This window comes from Pleurodeles waltl, chromosome 8, assembly GCF_031143425.1.
Source record: "Pleurodeles waltl isolate 20211129_DDA chromosome 8, aPleWal1.hap1.20221129, whole genome shotgun sequence".
NCBI lineage: Eukaryota > Metazoa > Chordata > Amphibia > Caudata > Salamandridae > Pleurodeles > Pleurodeles waltl.
Genome location: NC_090447.1, coordinates 453,375,397 through 453,401,709, shown reverse-complemented (window position 1 = coordinate 453,401,709; position 26,313 = coordinate 453,375,397). Strand labels below are relative to the sequence as shown.

Genomic DNA, 26,313 nt, shown 5'->3' with positions numbered 1-26,313 from the left:
GTCAGCGGTCGATCCTTGGTAGAAGTCGAAGAGGGAGATGCAGAGGAACTCTGGTGAGCTCTTGCATTCGTTATCAGAAGAATTCCCCAAAGCAGAGACCCTAAAAAGCCAGAAAAGGTGGTTTGGCTACCAAGAAAGGAGGACTGGCTACCAAGAAAGGTAAGAGCCTATCAGAGGGGGTCTCTGATGTCACCTGCTGGCACTGGCCACTCAGAGCAGTCCAGTGTGCCCCCAACACCTCTGTTTCCAAGATGGCAGAGGTCTGGGACACACTGGACGAGCTCTGGGCACCTCCCCTGGGAGGTACTGGTCAGGGGAGTGGTCACTCTCCTTTCCTTTGTCCAGTTTTGTGCCAGAGCAGGGCTGGGGGATCCCTGAACCGCTGTAGACTGGCTTATGCAAAGATGGGCACCATCTGTGCCCATCAAAGCATTTCCAGAGGCTGGGGGAGGCTACTCCTCCCCAGCCCTTCACACCTATTTCCAAAGGGAGAGGGTGTAACACCCTCTCTCAGAGGAAATCCTTTGTTCTGCCTTCCTAGGCCAGGGCTGCCTGGACCCCAGGAGGGCAGAATCCTGTCTGAGGGGTTGGCAGCAGCAGCAGCTGCAGTGGAAACCCCAGAAAGGCAGTCCATGATCTTAGACATGTTACATGGCCATGTTCGGAGTTACCATTGTGACACTATACATAGGTAGTGACCTATGTATAGTGCACACGTGTAATGGTGTCCCCGCACTCACAAAGTCCGGGGAATTTGCCCTGAACAATGTGGGGGCACCTTGGCTAGTGCCAGGGTGCCCACACACTAAGTAACTTGGCACCCAACCTTCACCAGGTGAAGGTTAGACATATAGGTGACTTATAAGTTACTTATGTGCAGTGAAAAATGGCTGTGAAATAACGTGGAGGTTATTTCACTCAGGCTGCAGTGGCAGGCCTGTGTAAGAATTATCTGAGGTCCCTATGGGTGGCAAAAGAAATGCTGGCAGGATCCCTAGTGACACAGGGGCTAAAACATACATACATACAGTGAAATTGGGGGTAACATGCCAGGGAAGATGGTACTTTCCTACAGTCAGTCCCTGAGGATCCCCCAAGGATTGCAAGGTGTCCCTCCCTTCTACCTCAAAGTGCTTCCACAGACTCGCCTCCCAGGCACCATGTTCACGTGGAGAGCAGACTCATACCCCTTAAACCACAAGTATTTGTCATCCTTCCTCTTGTACTCCTTAACTAGGTCTTTGAAAATATGCACCCTCCTCTCAGGGTGCACTGTGGTTCTGCTGTCACCATCTCTACTAGACTGGCTCCTCTGATCTAGTTCTCTCAAACTAAGCTCATGAACCAAGAGCATCTTTTGCTCCTCAATGGCCATCCTCCTCTCTTCAATCTCCCTCTCCATCTTAAGCTTCTCTTATTCAAACAGGATACCCTCTCTGCCTTTCTGTCCTGCAACTCTTCAGGAGTCAGACCCCCGGAGGTCACACTGCTACCCGCTCTGGAGACCCTCCCGCCAGGCAGTACAGGCACCTCTACTACACCCTCATAGCTGTCTTGCACGTCCTCACCCTCAAACTAATCTTCTGTCTGCCCCCCCCCCCCAACCTCCTTGGCTGTCACCCAGGCCCTCGGTGCCTTTTGCAGATCCTCCTTCCTGGTGGAGCTCCTAATGGTACAGGCAAGATCTTTACTGAACTGTTTCAGTTGAGCAACTGTATAACTTTCCAACTTCTCCAACTCAAATATAGCTCCAGCTGGCGCATCTCCAGATTGAGACCTGTTGGCTAGTCAAAAAGTGCAAAGTTCCAAAGCAGAACAAAGAGTTTCCAATGAGAAGTTCAAAAGTCAAAAAATGGAAGCAGATGAAGTCCAAAAAGAGAAAAAGCAAAATCACAAAAACAAGTGGTATGTGGTTACGTAATGGCCTGCGATTAAAATAGTAGTGTACACTTAATCACTGTATGTCAAGTACAAATACAAGTCCAATCCCACCGCTGCCACCAATGTTAGAAATGGGGTCTTTGGTTGGCAGTCAGGTTACCTCCTAGCCAAGCAAGGAACCTCACTCTAATCAGGGTAAAGGAGAAAAAAACCTGGTTAACCCCCGCTCACCCCCTTGGTAGCTTGGCACGAGCAGGAAAGCTTAACCCAGAGACAATGCATAAAGTATTTGCACCAACACACACAGTAATATGTATCTAAACAAAACAAGACCAAAACAACACAAATTCAACATACACAAGCAAAGTTATTATTGTTTAAAGATTAAACTTCAATATAGCACTTAGAAACACAAATGCTTTGATTAGGTGATAGCATGGCGTCATTCCCAATAATCTGACGCCTATGGCGCCGGTCACGGAGTCACACGGGCCCCCAGGGACAGTACCTTGTGAAAATGAAGAAACAAGCCGGTGCACTGAGTCAGGGATTGCGGCGTTTCTGGATCCAAAGCGGCATCGGTTCCGGTGCTGCGGAGTGAAAGCATCACAAAGAGGCGTTGGGTCCTGTCTGCAAAGTGGTGACAGTGAGGTGGGGGTGGTGCAAAGTGTTGGATCCACACACTTCCGGAGGAGTCGGTATCCTGCGGTCATGACGTGGTACAGCGACTTCCAAGGAGTCACGGGCTTCAGCGAGGCTGCAGCGGCGTCAGGAATGCTGGGTCAACGCACTCCAGCGAAGACCACAGCTTTGGTTGCAGGCAGCATCACAGGATTTGGAAGCGCATCAGTCCGGTTCACTTGGTTTTTCCACCAGCTTCTCCTTTCAAGGGCCCAGGGACTGGATTAGGCACCACTTGGTAGGTCAGGAGTCTCAGCAGAGTCCAGGTCCTGGCAGAAGAAGTCTTTGATGGTCCTGAGACTTCAGAACAGGGGGGAAGCTCAGTCCGAGCCGCTGGAGATTTTTCGCAAGCAAGAATATACCACAAAGTTCAGTCTTTGTCTCCTTTGACAGACAGAAGCAGCAACTGCTGGATAGCCCAACAAAGCACAGTCAGAGGCAGTGGCAGAACTTCTCCTTGGCAGAGGTCCCTCTTAGTTCCAGAAGCAAATCTTGAAGAAATCTAAAATCTGGGGTTTTGGGTCCAATACTTATACCCCTTTCTGCCTTTAAAGCTGCCCAACTTAAAAAAAAAAGTTTCTGTTGTTTACAGGATCCTGCCTTGCCAGGCCTGGCCCTAGACACACACCAGGGGGTTGGAGACTGCATTGTGTGGGGGCAGGCACAGCCCATTCAGGTGTAAGGGACTGTTCCTCCCTCCACTCTAGCCCAGATGGATATGCAGGCTACATACCAGCTCCCTCTGTGTCACTGTCTAGAGGAGATTCACAAAAAGCCCAACTGCAAGTCTGACCCAGACATGGAATCCACAAACAGGCAGAGTCACAGAATGGTTTAAGCAAGAAAATCCCTACTTTTTAAAAGTGGCATTTTCAAACTGACAATCATAAAATCAACTTCACTAACAGATGTATTTTTAAATTGTGAGTTCAGAGACCCCAAACTCCACATTTCTATCTGCTGCCAAAGGGAAACTGAACTTTAAGAATATTTAAAGGCAGCCCCCGTGTTAACCCATGAGAGAAATAGGACTTGCAAAAGTGAAAAACGAATTTAGCAGTATTTCACTGTTACGACATGTAAAATACATCAGTACATGTCCCACCTTAAACATACACTGCACCCTGCCCATGGGGCTACGTAGGGCCTACCTTAGGGTGCCTTACATGTATAAGAAGGGAAGGTTTGGGCCTGGCAAGTGGGCTCACTTGCCAAGCCGAATTGGCAGTTTAAAACTGCACACACAGACACTGCAGTGGCAGGTCTGAGCCATGTTTACAGGTCTACTCCTGTGGGTGGCACAATCAGTGGTGCAGTTCCACTAGTAGCATTTGATTTACAGGCCCTAGGCACCTCTAGTGTACTTTGCTAGGGACTTACTAGTAAATCAAATATGCCAACAATGGAAAAGCCAATTACACGTACAATTTCACATAGGGAACACTTACACTTTAGCACTGGTCAGCAGTGGTAAGGTGCCCAGACTAACCAAAACAGCAAAAACAGAGTGCAGCACATAGCAACAACCTGGGAAGTAGAGGCAAAAAGTTAAGATAGACCACGCCAAGGATGCCAGCTTTAACACTATAGTAGCTTTTAATGGAAAAGGCTACTGTAGGGACATATAAGCTTGCACTTATATGTCCACACTTTGAATATAATGCACCCTGCCTCCTGGGCTTCAGAGTTCTGAATTTGAGAGAGATCAATAAGCATAAAGCTTCAGCATCAAATATCAGCTGAATAATTCAATAAGCAATAAAAGAAGAATTTTTCATGAAGAGAGGTCAAGAAACTCAGTAGAGTCTCAGCCTGGAAAATGGCAAAACAGAGTGCTTTGTTGGTGAAAGGGGCATGTGAAGGTAACCTACTGCAGGAATACGCACTATTATAGACCTCTCATATATTTTCAGTGTTGCAGTTTGTTGATTGTTCTTTCTTTAGCCAGCCAATCAGCTTTCAATGCTGTTATGGGAATGTGGTGCTGTTCCTATTATGAAAAAGCATTGGTTGTTTGGGACGCTAGGACTTCAGAATATAGGAAACTGAGTACTTCCACACCATCAGAAACTATCGACCTGGTTCCTGGCTAGCTCGCAGCACCTTACTTGAACCCCTTACCTTACAGGGAGAAGGTGATTTGTGGCAACCTGAAACATGGCACTCAGATTCCCCAAGGAAGCTGTAGAAACAGATCTTACCCTTTTGTTATATTACTCATGCATGCCAAGGCAAAAACAAAAAGAAGATACGTGATGAGGTTTAAATGCGTTTATTGAAACTAGTGTTCTCTTATATAAAAGAGTGTGCTGCGATAATTAGGTAGACGAAACAGAGCAACATAAACAGCATTATGAGGGTGAAAACAATTAACATTCCCACCATTGTTAGCTGGCTCTAGAAGATCTGGAGATTTCTACTTGGCCCTAATACCGTAAATAGAGCATATTTAGGTGTACCATTCGATCTGTCCAATCCAAGGGATTAGCATTAGTCTCATACGTGAAACTGGTGTCAAGAGTCTGCCTGTGTGATGAATGGCAATCCTCATCAGCAGGCTGGTGGATCAGCGCTAGTAAAGCTGCATTGTGGAGCACAGTTGTCCCAAGATGATTGCGGCTGAAATGCACCTCTGCCCCTTCTTGTCAGCACATGGCTTATATAATAAAACTGCATTGTGTTAGAAGATGCAGCTCTGACGTGATGCTTTGTCTTGGTATTAGAAGCTGTTGCCGAAACTGGCAACACAGCACCTGAAAATGTTTATTCCATATGTAGCCTTGGATGAAGTGTTCCTGATCTTAAGTCAAGAAAGCTAACTAGAAACAAATGTCATGTACCATGCCTTCTCAGACTAATATGCTGTGAGCTTGTACATAAAAATAATACTACTAAAAATGTTATGTAGCTAAATTGTACAACATGTAAAATGTGCATATGCGGGAAGCTAAAAAAAAAAACAGGGGGAACCAACTTGGTCTAAGACAGACCTCAATACACCACACCCTTGCTCGTGACAGGGGCAGATTTGAAAACCCTTTAGTCTAAAAACAGGGAAAACATGTAAAATGATAAAGTGTTTACGGAACAAGCAAAGCAAACAGACTGAATTAAAAATATGGCAATTTAAAAGAGCATAAATTTAGATTAAAAAAACAGGTCCCAAATTGAAACGTTCATTGAGGTATCCAAATTGTCAAGTTCAATGGAATCCAGGATGGATCCCACTTCCTCAAACAAGACTACCCCAAGACCCTCGATGACTAGGTCGAAGCAACACACATGGTCAGCGGCCTCAGCTGCCAGAGGCAGTAGTATCCTTTGCAGAGAGCCGGAAGGAACGAATCCTGAATCCACAAGGAGTGACTCATAAAAAGCACCTTGGAGCAATTGTATTCTCATAGGACAACACCGAAAATGGACCCGTAACAGCGACATCAACAGATTCATAGCTGTAGATAGTACCAATTGTGCTGCAAGACAAATATACAGCATGCTTTCATAAGGGAAGGGCAATGCAGATTAGTAGAGTACTTGTAAGGCTTTCAAAACAGTGTATGACTTGTATGCATGAAAGTCAAACTTACAGGTGAAATCCACCAGACACATCACCATTCCCGGCTGAAAGCACCCATACCAAAGTACTTAGCAGGAAATACATATATTGGGGATTGTAACACCCCCTCCCCCCGAAGGTAAGTTCATGTGACCCCTTGACGTAACGGGGTGCGCTTGTATTCCAGCGTTTATGGATGACAGGCACAATGCATCGTGCATTGATGGCATGAAGAATGGGATCTGCTCGTCAGTCACACCACAACGCTCTGAATGCTGTCTGTCAATTACCATTCACCGGCCTGTCCGGAGACCTAAAACATGAACAATAGACAGTAGCGCCTGCCTGGCCAATCGTAGATAGGGTATCAGTCTTAAACAGACCTGACGAACATCTCTCGGGGTGGAGGAGCTGAGACGGGGTCCAACCATTGCTCACGCTGACCACCCTTCAAGCAAACAACGACCTACATGGCCTGACCCGACTACCTTCGATACAGACACTGCCTACTTCACCTCGGGGTAACCCCCAGACAAGCCCAGCCACCTCTCATTAATAAAGGCGACACCCGCCGACTGTCGGAGGACGGCTCGGACGAAGAAACACGCGGACTCCAAAGCCAATCAGCACGTCGGAATTTTGTGTTGTGTACTAGGATTGGCTGAGATGTTATCAATGCTCCAATCCTGTGTCTTATTACACATTAGCAGCCCTTCCCGCTCCCAGAATGTGTTCAGTCTCGGGCTCGGATGTTATTATGCGACCCGGAAGAGCTGTAATTATGGTGGTATGACATGCTATTAAACAATCAACAGCGTACAACGGACATTGGGGTGAGTTCGTGGACGTTCTGTGTAAGCTGCGATCAGGTCATCTTACTAGTGTCAGCCTGTCTTTCAACTATATGTGGTGTTTCCTTTCTTCCCAGTTTTCTGCGGTGTCTCTCCCTCAGCAAACTGTTTACGGAGTCTTTCGTTTAGCACCCCCGACAGTCTGCAGTATCTGTCTTTCCTCACCCAGTTTAGTCTGCGATGTCTTCATTTCCCCACCCATGCTGTCTGCCTTTCCCTTATTTCTGACAGTCTGTGGTGTCTTGCTTTGGCCCCATGGTATTCTGCGGTGTCTGCTTCTCGTCCCTACCGCGACTGCCTGCTCAACTAGCCTATCCATCCCTACAACTGCGTGTGGAGCTTACACTCTTCTTCTTCTCACTACCAATGCTTCCGTCCTCTTGCCTCCGCACTATTTGCGGTGTCTGCCTCTTCGTCACCCGTGATTGCCTGTCTTTAGTGCTCCAGGTGTCTGTGGTGTCTACTTGACCCCTGACTGCTAGTGATGTTTGCTTCTTGCGCCCGACTGAGTGCTTTGTCTGCGTCTTGCCACCCGATGACTGTCTGTGCTGTCCATCTCTCAGCCCCCACTCCTGACAGCTGTGTCTTACTTCCTTCCTGACTGCGGTGTCTGTCTTTCTTTCGCCCACCCGAAGTGTCTCCCTATCCCCCATACCCTGTCTACGACATCACTCTCACACCGTAAGATTGTCTGCAGTGTCTACCTCACCTCACGTCTGTCTGCAGTGTCTACCTCATCCGTCTACCTCACCCCACTTCTGTCTGCAAAGTCTACCTCACCCACATCTATCTGCAGTGTCTACCTCACCCCATGACTGTATACAGGGAGTGCAGAATTATTAGGCAAGTAGTATTTTTGAGGATTAATTTTATTATTGAACAACAACCATGTTCTCAATGAACCCAAAAAACTCATTAATATCAAAGCTGAATATTTTTGGAAGTAGTTTGTAGTTTGTTTTTAGTTTTAGCTATGTTAGGGGGATATCTGTGTGTGCAGGTGACTATTACTGTGCATAATTATTAGGCAACTTAACAAAAAAAAAATATACCCATTTCAATTATTTATTATTACCAGTGAAACCAATATAACATCTCAACATTCACAAATATACATTTCTGACATTCAAAACAAAAACAAATCAGTGACCAATATAGCCACCTTTCTTTGCAAGGACACTCATAAGCCTGCCATCCATGGATTCTGTCAGTGTTTTGATCTGTTCACCATCAACATTGCGTGCAGCAGCAACCACAGCCTCCCAGACACTGTTCAGAGAGGTGTACTGTTTTCCCTCCTTGTAAATCTCACATTTGATGATGGACCACAGGTTCTCAATGGGGTTCAGATCAGGTGAACAAGGAGGCCATGTCATTAGATTTCCTTCTTTTATACCCTTTCTTGCCAGCCACGCTGTGGAGTACTTGGACGCGTGTGATGGAGCATTGTCCTGCATGAAAATCATGTTTTTCTTGAAGGATGCAGACTTCTTCCTGTACCACTGCTTGAAGAAGGTGTCTTCCAGGAACTGGCAGTAGGACTGGGAGTTGAGCTTGACTCCATCCTCAACCCGAAAAGGCCCCACAAGCTCATCTTTGATGATACCAGCCCAAACCAGTACTCCACCTCCACCTTGCTGGCGTCTGAGTCGGACTGGAGCTCTCTGCCCTTTACCAATCCAGCCACGGGCCCATCCATCTGGCCCATCAAGACTCACTCTCATTTCATCAGTCCATAAAACCTTAGAAAAATCAGTCTTGAGATATTTCTTGGCCCAGTCTTGACGTTTCAGCTTGTGTGTCTTGTTCAGTGGTGGTCGTCTTTCAGCCTTTCTTACCTTGGCCATGTCTCTGAGTATTGCACACCTTGTGCTTTTGGGCACTCCAGTGATGTTGCAGCTCTGAAATATGGCCAAACTGGTGGCAAGTGGCATCGTGGCAGCTGCACGCTTGACTTTTCTCAGTTCATGGGCAGTTATTTTGCGCCTTGGTTTTTCCACACGCTTCTTGCGACCCTGTTGACTATTTTGAATGAAACGCTTGATTTTTCGATGATCACGCTTCAGAAGCTTTGCAATTTTAAGAGTGCTGCATCCCTCTGCAAGATATCTCACTATTTTTGACTTTTCTGAGCCTGTCAAGTCCTTCTTTTGACCCATTTTGCCAAAGGAAAGGAAGTTGCCTAATAATTATGCACACCTGATATAGGGTGTTGATGTCATTAGACCACACCCCTTCTCATTACAGAGATGCACATCACCTAATATGCTTAATTGGTAGTAGGCTTTCGAGCCTATACAGCTTGGAGTAAGACAACATGCATAAAGAGGATGATGTGGTCAAAATACTCATTTGCCTAATAATTCTGCACTCCCTGTACAGTGTCTGCCTCTCCGACTGCACTGTCTTTTGACTATTGCCTATCCTGAATGTGGAGTGTTTGTCTCCCCTCCCTGTTTGTGTTGTCTACCTCTTGTTTCTTACCCCGTTGCCTGCATTATCTGCTTCTTGACTTACCGACTGTCTATGGTGTCTGCCTTTTGTCCCACTCTCTACAGTCTGTGGTATCTGTCTCTCACACATCCTCTGACTGTCTGCGGTGTCTTTGTCTCACCCATCCCGCAACTGTGTGGCTCTTGCCCCTCCTCTGCCTGTTTGCCTTATCTGCTTCTCGCCCCTCCTCTGACTGTCTGCTGTATCTGTCTCTCGTTCCTCCTCCGACTGTCTACCTTATCTGCCTGTCACCACTTCTCAGACTATCTTCCTTTCGCCCTCTCCAGCAGTCTGCTGGATCTGCCTCTCGTCCCTCCTCTGACTGTCTGCTGTGTCTGTCTCTCTCCCCTCCGCAGTGGCGACCTTTTGCCACTGCACTGCCACTGTTTTCAGTGTCAGCCTTTCCAATCCTCACAACTCTGTTCCTTTCTTCATGACTGTCTGCAGAGTCTGCTCTCCTTACAACTAACTCTGCCATTTGTCTGTCGTACCTACCCCAATGTCTGGCATATGTACCATCACCACCAGTCACACTGTCTGCAGTGACTGCCTGTTGCTTTTCCTGACTGCCGGTGGTGTTTGTCGCTTGCTCCTCCTAAAGTTGTCTGTAGTGTCTGCCTCTTGCTCCGACTGTCTTCTGTTCACCCTGATTTTGCCAAGTCTTCTTTTCTCACTTAGAGAATCATGTTCTGTTTTGTTTTTGCTCTTGTTCATGGGCGCTGTTCTCGAAAGATGATGATTATCTTGTTCTAAATATAGCAAAGCATCGTTGTTTCTTTCTTGTATGTAATTTCCGAATTTTTGCTTTAACATAATGCTTTAACACATAATCGTGTAGTACGTCCAGTCTACCCCATTCTAGTCCACCCTACACCAATCCACCCCACTCCAATCTAATCCACAGCACTGCAATCCATTTCACCCCACTCCATCCCACTCAGTCCAGTCTACCTCAGACCAATTCAGTCCACCCCACTCCACAATCCAACCCACCCCACTCCAGTCAAATCCACTCCTATCCAAACCACCCACCCCACTCCAATGCCCCAACCTCCAATCCTCCCAGTCCACCACAGCCAAATGTGCTCAAGCCAATCTGCCTCACTCCAACACAATCCACTCGACTGCACACAAATTCAGTCCACCTCTCTCCAGTTCACTGTACTCTAATCCAGTTCACCCTACTTCAGATCACCCACACCAACCCAATCCACCACCTCCAATCCACTGCACTCTAATCCACCCCACTCCAATCCAGCTCAATCCATGTACCCCACTCCACATCACCCTACTCCAATCCAGTCCACCCAACTCCAATCCACCATACCACTCCAATTTACCCTCCCCTATCCACCCACTGCAACCCAATCCACCCCACTCCATTCCGCCCTATGCAAATCTAATCCAGTCCTCCTCACCCCACTCCAAGCCACCCAATCCATTTCATGCCACTATAATTTAATCTGCCCACCCCAATCTACCTCACTCCAATTCGATACACCCACCCAGATCCACTCCACCTCACACAACTACACCACATTTCAATTCAATCCAGCCCACTCCAATCCACCACACTCCAGTCCACCACAGTTGATCCAGTCTACCTCACCCCACTCCAATCCAACCCGCTCCAGTCCACCACAGTCGATCCAATCCAGTCTACCTCACCCCACTCCAATCCACCCACTCCATCCAACCCAACCCACCTCATCCACCACCCTACAGTCTAATCCACTACAGTATACTTCAGTCTAATCCACCCCACTCCAGTCCACCCAAGTCAGTCACCCCACTGCAATCTAATTTACCCCCCCCTCCAGGCCAATCCACTCCACTCCAATTCACATCACTGCAAACCACTCCATTCCACCCCTCCCCAATCCAGTCTATCCCACTTCAGTGTAAACCACCACACTCTGCTCCAGTCCACTCCACTCCAGCCCACTCTACACCTACTCCAGTCTACCCCACTCTACTCCAGCCCACTCTACTCCACTCACTCTACACCTATACAAACCACCCCACTTTACCCCAATCCAATCACCCCCACTCTACCTCATCCACCCCCCCTTCCCACCCCTTTCTGCCAGTGAACTATACCCCCTCTAATCCACTCTGCAGCACTCTACTCCCCCCACTTTACTCTACTTCCCCCTACAGCATTCTACTCCTCCTACTCTGCAACACTAACTTTTAGTCATGCTGAACATCAGCCACACTGATGTACGACATGACTAAAACACATTGCCGAAGCCAGTAGCTCTTGCATAGGCTGCAACCTATTGACTTTGCCAGTGCTTGTTGCCTTTGAGGTTTTCGTCCCCACTTCCTGTTTATTGTTGGTTTTGCTGCCAGGGCCTGCACCTCGTTGCTTCTTAAGATATTGCAGCCTATGAGATACCTTAACAAAAACAGAGTTTTCATTTCAAGCTACTTTGTAGATTGTTTCCGCTGGTGCCATATTTATTGTTCCATTTGTGAAGGACCTTATCAAAACATTGATTCATTAAATAGTCCTGGCAAACTAAAATTCACTTTGTTTTGCCTTAATGTCTGCATTTTAGCTTTGGTGAAAAGACACTAAACGGGGAGGGTTGGGCCAACTACACCTCTGAGGGTTAAAACTGGTTGGTTAGAGAGTCCTTTCACCTTGTCTTAACTATAGTCTTTAACTTGATTAAATCAGTATCTCGTTTAGTACTGCATTTCTTTTGTTCTTAATAGGAAGCTGTCTATCTCTGTAGTGTACCAATGTGAGGGGATGCTATGCAAATAGTCCAGGGTGGCTCTTATTGGCTGACCGGGGTTAAAATAATAACCCTAAAAGCTCTCTTTTGTGGTGTTGTGGATGAGCAGTTAGGCTTATTAGAGGACAGTGTTCAGCATTTATTGCGCACACACAGAGCTAGTAAACGAGTCGCACACTCGATAAAGAAATCCGACACCAATTTATAAAAATAACACTTATTTTATATGAATTTAGATTCCAAGATCATCGAAATTAGGTAAGTACTTTTCAAGAGATTATTTTTTTCAGGTTTGAAAAATCAACACAGTACAATTTCTGGAGCGGTAATGTTATCCAATGGGGAAAAGACATATATTGCATTCAGTCACGTAACAATGACGTACAGGACTGTTCTTCTGGAGTTAAGGTCAGTATGGGGCAAGGTCCAAAGCAGCACTTTAAGGTGACTTCGGGAGGCACTGAGGCGTTCAGGTGCGGAGGTGCGTTCCTCTGGACTTGAGATGAGTATGGGGCAAGGTCCAAAGCCACACCAACAGGTCATCTTGGGGGGGCTCGTAGGCGTTTGGGTGCAGAGGTGTGTTAAGGCGTCGGGTATCTCATTCACTTCAATGAAGATAGGTCCAGTCAGAAAGAGGCTTAAAGCAGGGACTGGGGGTGGCCAGTCCGGGGAAGCTCACGGGGTGGGGGAGGGGATGACCCTTGGGATCATCAGGTACTTAGGTAAACCATTGCCTCACGTCTCCTTGGGCTGTGGGGCTTGGGTGCAGTGGTGTCTTTTGCCATCAGGTTCTGATGCAGGGGATACTCGCGGTTGGCGTGGGTCTGCAGAAAGAGACTACTGGTGGCATCAAGGAGTCCACACTTGACGAACCCATGTGGGTGTCGGCTCTGGAGGGTTTGGGGACCACGCTGGCACAGTTGGCCCACTTTAACTCTGGCTAGGAGGCACGGGTGTAGTGTTGCTGTCTGGTGTCGGGTTTTGGTGGTCCGGAGTACTCATGAGACTTCTTTGGTGCCTGAAGGGAAGCAGCTCAGCTACTCCACGGGAGATCCTGGTACACCAGGCTTTTGGAGCAGAACAGCTGCAGGACGAGTGGTCTTTGGCCCAATTGTCGAGGACAGCAGGCAGGCGGGATTGGGGCCAAGTCAGTTGCTGCTCCTCAGTTCTTGCTTTTTACAGCTCATCGAGTCCTTCTTTAGTTCTGCGAATCTGAAGTCCTGGTATCGGGGAGCCCCCTAAATAATCAATTTAGGGGCATTAAGGGGAGTAGCCAATGGGCTTGTTACCCCTAAGGTCACTACCCACACAAGATGACCACTTCCTTTCGGGAGTGGGCATCACCCTGTCCCATAATACCAAATTCCACCACACAAGGAATTCCTAAATTCATGTTCACTTCAGGCTGGCCACCCTAGAGGTGTGTCCAGCATGGCAGTCCAACAGGCCTCCTGCATAGCTAATTTTCCCACCTGTCCTGGTGCCTAATGGGCCTCAGGGTTGCCTCTCCCAGGTCTGGAGGAAGCTGGGTGTTGCATACCAAAGGCTGCAGGGACTTTGAAGTCCATAGCCATGGTATGCAAATTTGCTAGCCATTCTGTTGGCAGAAATGATAATGCCTCCTGCCAGAGCAGGCATTGTTTCTGACCCCAAACAGCAGAGGCTCTCACCTCCAGGGGGTCAGAAACTCATCTGTGGTGGCAGGATTGTCGAAACCAGTCAGTCAGCACACTAGAGGACTAGTAGGGTTCAGGGGGCCCTCTCGGTGCATGTCATAATGCCTCCAATACTGGCATCAGTATGGATTTATTAAGACTAGGTGTTTCATACCAAAAAAAAAATTTTTTTTTTCAAGCCATCATGTAGCTGGGTCCCTCGTGCTCACCCGTGTCCAGTACATGCTTTAGGATGGCTGATTGGTCACTTGCTATGTATAGGAATAGAACTAGACGTCACAGGGACATATCTGCTCATGCAGATATGTCCTCACATGTATTACAATACTCTGCCTTAGGGCTCTTAAGGCCTTCTGTAGGGGTGACTAACATATAGTACATGCAGTGGCTTTGGCATGCCACACACTGTCTGTGCCATGTTGTCTTTTCCCTCAGGGCTTGCACCCTGACACGCAGTCTGCAATTTGTGTGTGGAGTTCCCTTAGGGTGGCATAAGTTATGCTGTAGCACCTTAAAGAGCCTCTTTATTACTGATGCCATAGGTGTGAGAGGTACCATTTAATAGGGACTTACAGGGGTGCAAGTCCTGTGCCAGTTGTGAAACAATCAGACATACATTGTTTTAAGGAAAGAGCACTCATAATACTGAGGTCTGAGTAGGAGGCCTCAGTGCACTCTCACGGTCAAAAAACAGTATCTTAGTTTTAGAAGGGGGCAAAAGATGGGAGGGTATCTGCAAAGAAGCCCAGTTTCCTACATTGTATCATTCATGAGATGATCATGCTCATTAACAGTAGTTTGAAAATAGTAAATACTCTGAACCATAGTGTAGGAAGTTGGCTCTGTATGCACTATTTCGAAGTAAGGAATAGTATGCACAGAGTCCAAGGGTTCCCCTTAGAGGTAAGATAGTGGCAAAAAGAGATAATACTAATGCTCTATTTTGTGGTAGTGTGGTCGAGCAGTAGGCTTATCAAAGGAGTAGTGTTAAGCATTTGTTGTACACACACAGGCAATAAATGAGGGACACACACTCAGAGACAATTCCAGGCCAATAGGTTTTTGTATAGAAAAATATATTTTCTTAGTTTATTTTAAGAACCACTGGTTCAAATTCTACAAGTAATACTTTGCATGAAAGGTATTGCAGGTAAGTACTTTAGGAACTTTGAATAATCACAATAGCATATATACTTTTCAAATAAAACACATATAGCTATTTTAAAACTAGACAGTGCAATTTTCACAGTTCCTAGGGGAGGTAAGTAATTGTTAGTTCTTGCAGGTAAGTAAACCACCTACGGGGTTCAGATGTGGGTCCAAGGTAGCCCACCGTTGGGGGTTCAGAGCAACCCCAAAGTTACCACACCAGCAGCTCAGGGCTGTTCAGGTGCAGAGTTCAAAGTGGTGCCCAAAACACATAGGCTTCAATGGAGAAGGGGGTGCCCCGGTTCCAGTCTGCCAGCAGGTAAGTACCCGCGTCTTCGGAGGGCAGACCAGGGGGGTTTTGTAGGGCACTGAGGGGGACACAAGTCCACACAGAAAGTACACCCTCAGCAGCGTGGGGGTGGCCGGGTGCAGTGTGCAAACAAGCGTCGGGTTTGTGATAGGAATCAATGGGAGACCAAGGGGTCTCTTCAGCGATGCAGGCAAGGGGGGGGCTCCTCGGGGTAGCCACCACCTGGGCAAGGGAGAGGGCCTCCTGGGGGTCACTCCTGCACTGGAGTTTCGATCCTTCAGGTCCTGGGGGCTGCGGGTGCAGTGTCTTTTCCAGGCGTCGGGATCTGAGAGTCAGGCAGTCGCGGTCAGGGGGAGCCTCGGGATTCCCTCTGCAGGCGTCGCTGTGGGTGGGTCAGGGGGGACAACTTTGGTTACTCACAGTCTCGGAGTCACCGGGGAGTCCTCCCTGAAGTGTTGTTTCTCCACAAGTCGAGCCGGGGGCGTCGGGTGCAGAGTTGCAAGTCTCACGCTTCTGCTGTTGTCTTTAAGTTGCTTCTTTGGAAACAAAGTTGCAGTCTTGGGTGAACAGGGCCGCTGTTCTCGGGAGTTTCTTGGTCCTTTTAGAGCAGGGCAGTCCTCTGAGGATTCAGAGGTCGCTGGTCCTGGGGAAAGCGTCGCTGGAGCAGTTTTCTTCCTAAGGGGGGAGACAGGCCGGTAGAGCTGGGGCCAAGGCAGTTGGTGTCTCCATCTTCTCTGCAGGTTTTTTTTTAGCTCAGCAGTCCTCTTCTTCTTAGGTTGCAGGAATCTGAGTTCCTAGGTTCTGGGGAGCCCCTAAATACAGAATTTAGGGGTGTGTTTAGGTCAGGGAGGGCAGTAGCCAATGGCTACTGTCCTTGAGGGTGGCTACACCCTCTTTGTGCCTCCTCCCAAGGGGAGGGGGTCACATTCCTATCCCTATTGGGGGGGGATCCTCCATCTGCAAGATGGAGGATTCCTAAAAGTCAGAGTCACTTCACCTCAGGCTGCCTTAGGGGCTGTCCTGACTGGTCAGTGACTCCTCCTTGTTTTTCTCATTATCTCCTCCGGCCTTGCCGCCAAAAGTGGGGCCGTGGCCGGAGGGGGCGGGCAACTCCACTAGCTGGAATGCCCTGTGGTGCTGGAACAAAGGGGGTGAGCCTTTGAGGCTCACCACCAGGTGTTACAGCTCCTGCCTGGGGGAGGTGATAGCATCTCCACCCAGTGCAGGCTTTGTTACTAGCCACAGAGTGACAAAGGCACTCTTCCCCATGTGGCCAGCAACATGTCTCCAGTGTGGCAGGCTGTTAAAACCAGTCAGCCCACACAGGTAGTTGGTTAAGGTTTCAGGGGGCCCCTCTAAGGTGCCCTCTGGGGTGTATTTTACAACAAAATGTACACTGGCATCAGTGTGCATTTATTGTGCTGAGAAGTTTGATACCAAACTTCCCAGTTTTCAGTGTAGCCATTATGGTGCTGTGGAGTTCGTGTTTGACAGACTCCCAGACCATATACTCTTATGGCTACCCTGCACTTACAATGTCTAAGGTTTGGCTTAGACACTGTAGGGGCACAGTGCTCATGCACTGGTGCCCTCACCTATGGTATAGTACACCCTGCCTTAGGGCTGTAAGGCCTGCTAGAGGGGTGACTTATCTATACTGCATAGGCAGTGTGAGGTTGGCATGGCACCCTGAGGGGAGTGCCATTTCGACTTACTCGTTTTGTCCTCACCAGCACACACAAGCTGGCAAGCAGTGTGTCTGTGCTGAGTGAGGGGTCCCCAGGGTGGTATAAGATATGCTGCAGCCCTTAGAGACCTTCCCTGGCCTCAAAGCCCTTGGTACCAGGGGTACCAATTACAAGGGGCTTACCTGGATGCCAGGGTGTGCCAATTGTGAAAACAAAAGTACAGGTTAGGGAAAGAACACTGGTGCTGGGGCCTGGTTAGCAGGCCTCAGCACACTTTCAATTCAAAACATAGCATCAGCAAAGGCAAAAAGTCAGGGGGTAACCATGCCAAGGAGGCATTTCCTTACTCATAGGAAGAAATCTCCAATTGATTGTATGAATGTGAATTCCAACAATCGTTTTATTTTGATGATAATATTAGTTGCTAGTATACATCTTTTGCTCACAGTTCTCTGTTGCTCAGCTGACACAAGCAAGATGGTTATAATCAAAACGTTGCAGCATTCAATATAAGCTACTTACCTTTTATGATGGTGTCGTGCCTATTAGTAAAGTTATGTAAAACAAAACATTGATCTTGCTCACTCTGTAACTTCCTGATCCCTGCAGGAATTTTGGTAGTATATTGGTATTATCAATCAATTAATCTCTAACATGCATCAACAAGAGTATTATCCCAGCATTTAACTTCCCAGCAAACGCCCAGTAGCACAAAACATGGGCCACAAGCAACTGTTCCTTTTTTGTTTATTGTGTTTTTTTTTTTAACAAACAATGGTGTAAGTATATTTTTGTCCATTTGTGCTTCCTATACAATAATGCAACAATGAGAATTTGTCAGATGCTGTTAGTGGAATCAAAACATTGCATATTTAAATGATCAACACAGTACTAGTGAATATTTACATATTTTGCATCTTTATATAGCTCATTTTTTTGGGGGTATCAGTGCGTTTTTCATAGTAAAAGATGTGGAAATAGTAGTTTCGGAAATATGATTTGCTGAGGTGCTGAGTTGAGTACAGTTGGTTCCCATGGAAGAGAGTTGTATAAAGGGGCTGTAGCATTGTAGACAGAATGAATTGACAAGTAACAAACTCTGTCCTTTTGAAACCGTATTTTAGTATTTTAGAATAGCGTTGTTTTTCATTAATACTCTAATAGTGTCTTTTCAGAAAATGTGTGAATTCCTATTCCTGAAAGGTGTTAGTGGCATAGACTCTAGCATATGTCAAAGTGCCTTGAAGCATCGTGTGTGAACACAGATATACCAGGTGGTAAAACCTGCTTGCAAATGGCTGCAACTTTTACAGTTCTACCCCAATTTCGTGTCTACACTTTGTAGTTTAAAAGAGTGCAGTTTGCCTTGTGTAAATATGCTTTGTATGTAATTTGAAATCTGGACTCGAGATTTCTAATCCCAAGACTGTGCTTCTCTGTCCATTCACCAGATTTGTGTTGAGTTCATGACGCAAGTGTCGACCTGTAATCATCTCTTCCTTACTCTTGAATTTTATCATACAATATTGCCACCAGTTTAGTGATGTTGCATGCTCTAATTATCTTTATTTTTCATCAGCTGCACAGCATAGATTAGAAGTCGATTCTTGTAGTGAAGAAGGTGTGACTTCATACTCACATAATGGGGAGGCCTGATGCAGCAAGAAATCAGGGCACTGAAAATGTGCACGTTTCCCAGTCTTTCCTACATCTGTGTAGGAGTTTCACATGGCCCAAGTCTTGTTGTTAATCATTCATGCTTGCTAGCAAAGACGTGTATGTTTCCATTTTTCTGCAGTAATAAGTCAAAATTGATTATGAACATTTAGATAGAATGTGTTAAACCACTCTTTTGGAGTATTTATAATGAGAAATTAGGATTTTCCTTGATTGTGTCAAGAAAAACGGTCTTTTAATAAACATGAGGAGGCAGAATTGTTTTTTTTTTTTTTTTAAATGTGTTTTTATTATTTATTATCACACAACAAAATTACACAAGTGAAAGCTGTCAATAAGAATAACATTTGCAACAGGTTCGTTCATCACATCACCCTAGACGGCTTATGTACCATGACTGGGCTATGCTGTACTTCGCCCACTTCCGCGCCACTGCCAGAGAGAACGTGTTGCCACGGGCTGGAGCAGGGGGGGGGAATAGTCCTGACTGGGCATCATATTAAAGCATCCTGTTGCATTGGAAAGAAAGAAAAAAAAAAACAGAAAAGAAAGAAAGAGAAAGAGGGGAAATACTGTGGGGGGGGATAAAGGCCGGGGGGGGCCCTCAAGACGGAGGAAGCGGGGGCAGAGGAGGAAAGGAAGACACGCGCGCGAGCATTGGGTCATGCGTCCCTTTGTGTGCTGGTGTTATTGCTAGTTGGTTACCGCCTGTTAGGTTATACAATTTCATGTTGTCTCTCCCAGCTCCTGTCCGCCTTCCTCTATTTGACATTCTGATTCGAGCCTGATGAAGGGTGGTTGCGCGCTATCACTGGGGGGTTACAGCTATTTAGGACTATAAAATGCAGATTTTAATGTTCGTTGGGGGGATCGTTCAGGGCGGGCGTTCGTCATCTTTTCTTTCTATTATTGCTACGAAAGAGTTCCAGGTGTCAAGACCTTTGACCAGAACACCCTTTGTTGATAGGAGCTGCAGCGTGTCGGCTTCGGCCCTGGCCCAACGCCGCAGCTCCGATCGCCATTGTTCAATGCTCGGCGCGACTGGTGCCTTCCAGTGCATGGCTATGAGGCGTCTGTACAACACCAGTGCCAGCGCTATGCATCTTAGGGTTTGTTTCCGTCTTTTAAGGCTTGGACCTACACCCAGCAAACACAGCTCCGGGGTGGGGGACATTTCAACAGCTGTCCAATCAACAAGCAGTACTATTATGTCTACCCATACTTTCCGGATTGGGGGGCATTCCCAGGTCATGTGGTAAAAGGTGGCTTCGGGGGTGGCGCATCTAGGGCATGTTTGCTTTGAGTGGGGGAAAATACGGGTTATTCGATGAGGTGATAAATATGTTTGATGTAAATAATTAAACTGGGTATAGCGAAAACGCGGGTTGCGTGATACTTCTTTTGTCATTGTCAACGCCTGATTCCAAGCGGGTTGTGGTAGAGGCTCTGCTAGCACTGCATCCCACTTGTTCTTTGATTGTACTTGTTTATCTTCAGCGCAAGAAGTTAAGATTATGTATGCTCTTGACACATTTATTGAATCTTCTATGCTACCTAGCAACTCATGCAATCTAGGGGAGATATTTGGTTCTGAGTTTTCATTGCCCCAGCAAAACCTTAGTGTCTGGCGTACAGCTCCATATGCTATAAAGCTTCCGCGCCCCAGTTCATATTTATCAATTAGTGTATTGAAAGTTAGGAGGCGTCCTTCGCTATAGATGTCGCCGATGGTGCGTATTCCCTTTTCTGACCAACTGTTCAGGCCAACTCTAGCTGCTATGTTGGCTATTTTCGAGATGGCCAAAAATGGAAGCCTGGGGGAATATTGTGGTGTTTTATTGTTCATGATCACATGGTGGCCCCATATCCAGTGCGCAATTTTCAGTAGTATGTTGCGTGGGTGTTTGGGGGATTCGCGATTCATCAAGTATTGTATTAAGCCCCTGTTCCCCAAAGACGAGTGGATCATCTGTGATTCAGCTCCGTCTGGACGGCTTAGCCAGGATGAGATCCATTGTAACTGGGAAGCTGCGTAGTACATTTCGAATCTAGGCGCTCCCATTCCACCCATTGTTAGTGGGTGGTATAATTTTGTTAGTGCCACTCGGCGTCTGCCGTTGCCCCATATGAGATTTATTAATAGGCTATTCAGAGGTTTAAAGAAAGAGGCTGGGAGAGTCAGTGGGAGGGCCATGAAGAAGTACAACAATCGGGGCAGGATCACCATCTTCGCTATGGCTACTCTGCCCAATGGTGATAGAGGGAGTGAGCACCAGAAGGGCAGGGAGCCTCTAATGGATCGAATCGCCTGCCCCAAGTTGCCGTCCCTGAGATCTCGTGCGTCGTGATATATGTTTACACCCAAGTATTTGAAAGTGGTGTAACACCATTTCAGTTCGCCAGGGTTGGAGGATAATCTGTGTGCTTCAGGGACAGGACACATAGGGAATATGCACGACTTAGACCAATTTACCTTGAGTCCGGCCAACGTGCCAAACCTGTGCAGTAACTTCAGCACTTCAGGTAGGGATTTTTGGTGATCTCGTAAGAAAATAAGTGCATCGTCTGCATATAGCGACACTATACGGTGTGTGTGGTCGTCTCGGATGCCCCATGCAGGGGCTACCGCTCGTAGGTGAGCTGCTAAGGGTTCGATTGCGAGGGCGAATAAAAGCGGGGATAATGGGCAGCCCTGCCTGGTTCCTCTCTCTATTTTAAACGGTTGCGAAATCGTGTCGCCCGTTTTGACTCTTGCAGAAGGGTTAGTGTAGAGTACCTCTATCCATCTGATGAATGTTCGACCGAAGCCCATACGGCGCAACGTCTCCATCAAGAAGGGCCAACCCAGCGTGTCGAATGCTTTTTCTATGTCCAGTGATACTGCCACTTGAGCATAGTCATCCGTTCGTGAGTTCGCCATAAGGCGCAATAAGTTTCGGATATTGCTAAATGTGCTCCGGCCAGGTATAAATCCAGCCTGGTCGTGATGTATCAGGTCCGGCATACATGGGAGCAAACGGTTGGCTAGCAGTTTACCGAGTAGCTTACAGTCTGTGTTCAGTAGTGATAGTGGTCTATATGAACGTACATCCAATGGGTCTCTCCCCGGCTTAGGTAGCACTGCTATCAGCGCTTCACGGCATGTGTCTGGTAATTGTCCACGCTCTAGCGCCTCCGTCAGCATCTCTAGATATGGGGTTAGTGTTTGAGTCGGGAACATGCTATAGTATTCAATAGGCAGTCCATCGTTGCCTGGTGCTTTGCCATGCGGCAATTGTTTTAGGGCCTGCTGTATCTCATTGATATCAATTGGTCTTTCCAGGTCTGCAACCTGAGCGGTCGTTAGTTGTTTCAGCTCGATATCAGTAAAAAACTCGCTCAGTGATGTTTCGGGTGGGGGGACGGGAGCTTTGTATAGTGTGCTGTAATACTCCTTAAAGGCTAGGTTAATATCGGCCTGTGCATTTACTATTAGTCCTGTTTCTAATCGGATGGCTCCTATGGGGGATTTCCGGCCACCATTGTGTATGAGCCATGACAGTAATTTACCCGATCTGTCACCCTCTGCGTGGTTACGAGCTATGTAGTGTCGATGGTCAAACAGACCTAGTCGTCTATCAGCTTCGTACCATTGTGCGCGCTTTCCAGCTAGTTCTGTGTGTGTAATCTCGCCCCTGGCGAAGTCTTTCTCAAAAGAATGTACTTCCTTTTCTAAGTTACTAAGCTCACGTGCTAGTGTTTGACGCGCGCCGACTGTTGCTGAGATGCATGTTCCTCGTATGACTGCCTTATGTGCGTCCCATTCTGTTGATCTAGAGCCCGTTGTCCCCTTGTTTTGGATGAAGTAAGAGGATATGTGTATGGCTAATTCATCTCGGAAAGGGGGGTCTTGTAGCAATCGGGTCTGGAGGCGCCAAGTTGGGATGCATGCGCGCGGGCTGCCCCATCTGAAATGAGCGATGAGAGGGGAGTGATCTGAGATTACCCTAGCGGTGTAATCAGCGCTAGTGATCTTGTGGGTGATGTCTTGGGAGATGAGGATAAGGTCTATGCGAGTGTGGAGGAGGTGTACTGGGGAGTAGTATGAGTATTCGCGATCATGGGGGTGTATATGCCTCCAGGTATCTATGAGACGGTGGTCTACCATCCATTGACGCAGCATCTGCGAATTTTTGATTGCTTGGGAGGCTGCTATGGGGGGGTGTGATCTATCCGTATCTATATGTGGAACGCAGTTCATATCCCCGCCCCAGATACATGTAGAGGGTAGGTCGTTTGAGAAGTGTGAGATTGTTTTGTGTAGGAATTCACTTTGTCCGACGTTCGGGACGTACAGTCCGTTCAGTGTTACTGGTTCCCCATCTAAGTGGCCTGTTAAATGTATGTATCTGCCCTCTATGTCAAAAACGCCGCGCCGCACAGTGTACGGGACCCCCGGGGCTATCCATATCAAAACCCCTCTTGCGTATGATGAATTTCCCGATCCGTGGACCTGCCCGCCCCACTTTCTTTCCAACCAGGGAATATCTACAGGGGTAATGTGCGTTTCTTGGAGAATGGCTATATGAATATTGTGACGCTTTAGGTGCGCGTGTATCCTATTGCGCTTTCTTATGCCCGCCATACCCTTAACATTCCACGTCATTATATTATATGTTGGTTCCTTTTTTGTCATGTTAAGTTAGGTTGTTGCACACCTATTTTTTTGTACAGTTGGGTCGATCCCGTGACGCGTCCAGAGACTGCTGTTAGTCTAGTGCGCGCCGCCCACCCACGTCTCCCCTCCGCCACCAGCGCCCGCCCGCCAGCCCCCCCAGTCCTACAAAACAACATTATCAAAAGAGAATAATAAAAATGAGAGCAAAAAAAATAATAGGCAAAAGGATATTTCGGGTAAAGCCCGGAGATAAACATAATGGCACAACTGGTGCCTAAACTGCAAACTGCGAAGTTAAGTTCCATTCGGGAGTGACTTGGTTGTCGGAGAGCGTGGTTTTGGTATAGCCGGGCGGGAACCGACCCGTCTCCAGGATAATTTTGTCCCTGCTCGGTCCAAATTGTAAGTACAACCGCTTTGGTTACCCTGTTAGTCCCAGTCAAGGAAGCTAGCGGCCAGATCCCATCCCAAAGAAACCACCAAGCACCGCTCTAGGCCGCATAAGGGCGGGAGGTCGCGTGTCCCAACGCCGGACTCATGTCTGTGGCGCAGTTCATATTCCCTCACAAGGTCTAGAGATCATCCGCAACGCGCGGTGTAAGGTCAGGGCCGGCCAGTAGGAAGGAGGAGGATGCACTTGATTCCCCTCCTGGGGATCCGCTGTCTGTAGCATCTGTGTCACTTCGGGTTTTGGATTGTGGTCGAGTGAAGGAGCTAGTTTCCCTTAATATTTGAGCTTGCTCTGATTCCATTTGCGATTTCGTTGGGCGCAATGTGGTCTTGCTTTGTTTTTTTTTCCTCCTGGAGCTGGGTGTTATCCAGTCCTCAGTTGTTGTCTTTTCCGTTGGCGGGCTGATCAAACCTTTGGCGTGAATCCAAGTCCATGCATCCTCTGGGGTAGGGAATATGAGCGTTTTCTCATCTATGGTGATACGCAGGCGGGCTGGGAACATGAGAGAATAAGTTATATTATTTTGTCGCAAGATTTGTTTGATCTTTACAAAGGTTGCTCTTCTACGTTGTACTTCCAGCGTATAGTCCGGGTATGCAGATATGTTATTATTTTCCAAGCTGATTTGACTGGAAGATCTAAAGTGTTGAAGAACAGAATCTCTGTCTCTGTGGTTAAGAAATCTAGCTATCATGGGTCGGGGTGGCGCTCCAGGCCGAGGGGGTCTGCCCGGTATTCTGTGGGCTCTCTCTATCATTGGTGATTGTAGGAAAGTACCATCTTGCCTGGCATGTTACCCCCATTTTTCACTGTATATATGTTGTTTTAGTTGTATGTGTCACTGGGACCCTGGTAACCCAGGGCCCCAGTGCTCATAAGTGTGCCTGTATGTGTTACCTGTGTAGTGACTAACTGTCTCACTGAGGCTCTGCTAATCAGAACCTCAGTGGTTATGCTCTCTCATTTCTTTCCAAATTGTCACTGACAGGCTAGTGACCATTTTTACCAATTTACATTGGCTTACTGGAACACCCTTATAATCCCCTAGTATATGGTACTGAGGTACCCAGGGTATTGGGGTTCCAGGAGATCCCTATGGGCTGCAGCATTTCTTTTGCCACCCATAGGGAGCTCTGACAATTCTTACACAGGCCTGCCACTGCAGCCTGAGTGAAATAACGTCCACGTTATTTCACAGCCATTTTACACTGCACTTAAGTAACTTATAAGTCACCTATATGTCTAACCTTTACCTGGTAAAGGTTAGGTGCAAAGTTACTTAGTGTGAAGGCACCCTGGCACTAGCCAAGGTGCCCCCACATTGTTCAGAGCCAATTCACTGAACTTTGTGAGTGCGGGGACACCATTACACGCGTGCACTACATATAGGTCACTACCTATATGTAGCTTCACCATGGTAACTCCGAATATGGCCATGTAACATGTCTATGATCATGGAATTGCCCCCTCTATGCCATCCTGGCATTGTTGGTACAATTCCATGATCCCAGTGGTCTGTAGCACAGACCCTGGTACTCCCAGACTGCCCTTCCTGGGGTTTTCTCTGCAGCTGCTGCTGCTGCCAACCCCTCAGACAGGCAGCTGCCCTCCTGGGGTCCAGCCAGGCCTGGCCCAGGATGGCAGAACAAAGAACTTCCTCTGAGAGAGGGTGTGACACCCTCTCCCTTTGGAAAATGGTGTGAAGGCAGGGGAGGAGTAGCCTTCCCCAGCCTCTGGAAATGCTTTGTTGGGCACAGGTGTGCCCAATTCTGCATAAGCCAGTCTACACCGGTTCAGGGACCCCTTAGCCCCTGCTCTGGCGCGAAACTGGACAAAGGAAAGGGGAGTGACCACTCCCCTGACCTGCACCTCCCCTGGGAGGTGTCCAGAGCTCCTCCAGTGTGCTCCAGACCTCTGCCATCTTGGAAACAGAGGTGCTGCTGGCACACTGGACTGCTCTGAGTGGCCAGTGCCACCAGGTGACGTCAGAGACTCCTTGTGATAGGCTCCTTCAGGTGTTAGTAGCCTTTCCTCTCTCCTAGGTAGCCAAACCCTCTTTTCTGGCTATTTAGGGTCTCTGTCTCTGGGGAAACTTTAGATAACGAATGCATGAGCTCAGCCGAGTTCCTCTGCATCTCCCTCTTCACCTTCTGATAAGGAATCGACCGCTGACCGCGCTGGAAGCCTGCAAACCTGCAACATAGTAGCAAAGACGACTACTGCAACTCTGTAACGCTGATCCTGCCGCCTTCTCGACTGTTTTCCTGCTTGTGCATGCTGTGGGGGTAGTCTGCCTCCTCTCTGCACCAGAAGCTCCGAAGAAATCTCCCGTGGGTCGACGGAATCTTCCCCCTGCAACCGCAGGCACCAAAAAGCTGCATCTCCGGTCCCTTGGGTCTCCTCTCAGCACGACGAGCGAGGTCCCTCGAATCCAGCGACACCGTCCAAGTGACCCCCACAGTCCAGTGACTCTTCAGCCCAAGTTTGGTGGAGGTA

At 47.7% G+C, this 26,313-nt stretch overlaps 1 protein-coding gene across 1 annotated transcript in view; it reads left to right on the top strand.

Moving 5' to 3' along the window:
• Positions 1-6,838: 6,838 nt before the first annotated feature.
• The window catches only part of REV1 (REV1 DNA directed polymerase), a 429,753-nt gene continuing 410,278 nt past the window's right edge, over positions 6,839-26,313 (top strand). Inside the window, exon 1 of the mRNA XM_069204390.1 lies at positions 6,839-6,951. The gene's annotated coding sequence lies outside the window, so the exon portion shown is untranslated. The remainder of the gene's footprint in view (positions 6,952-26,313) is intronic.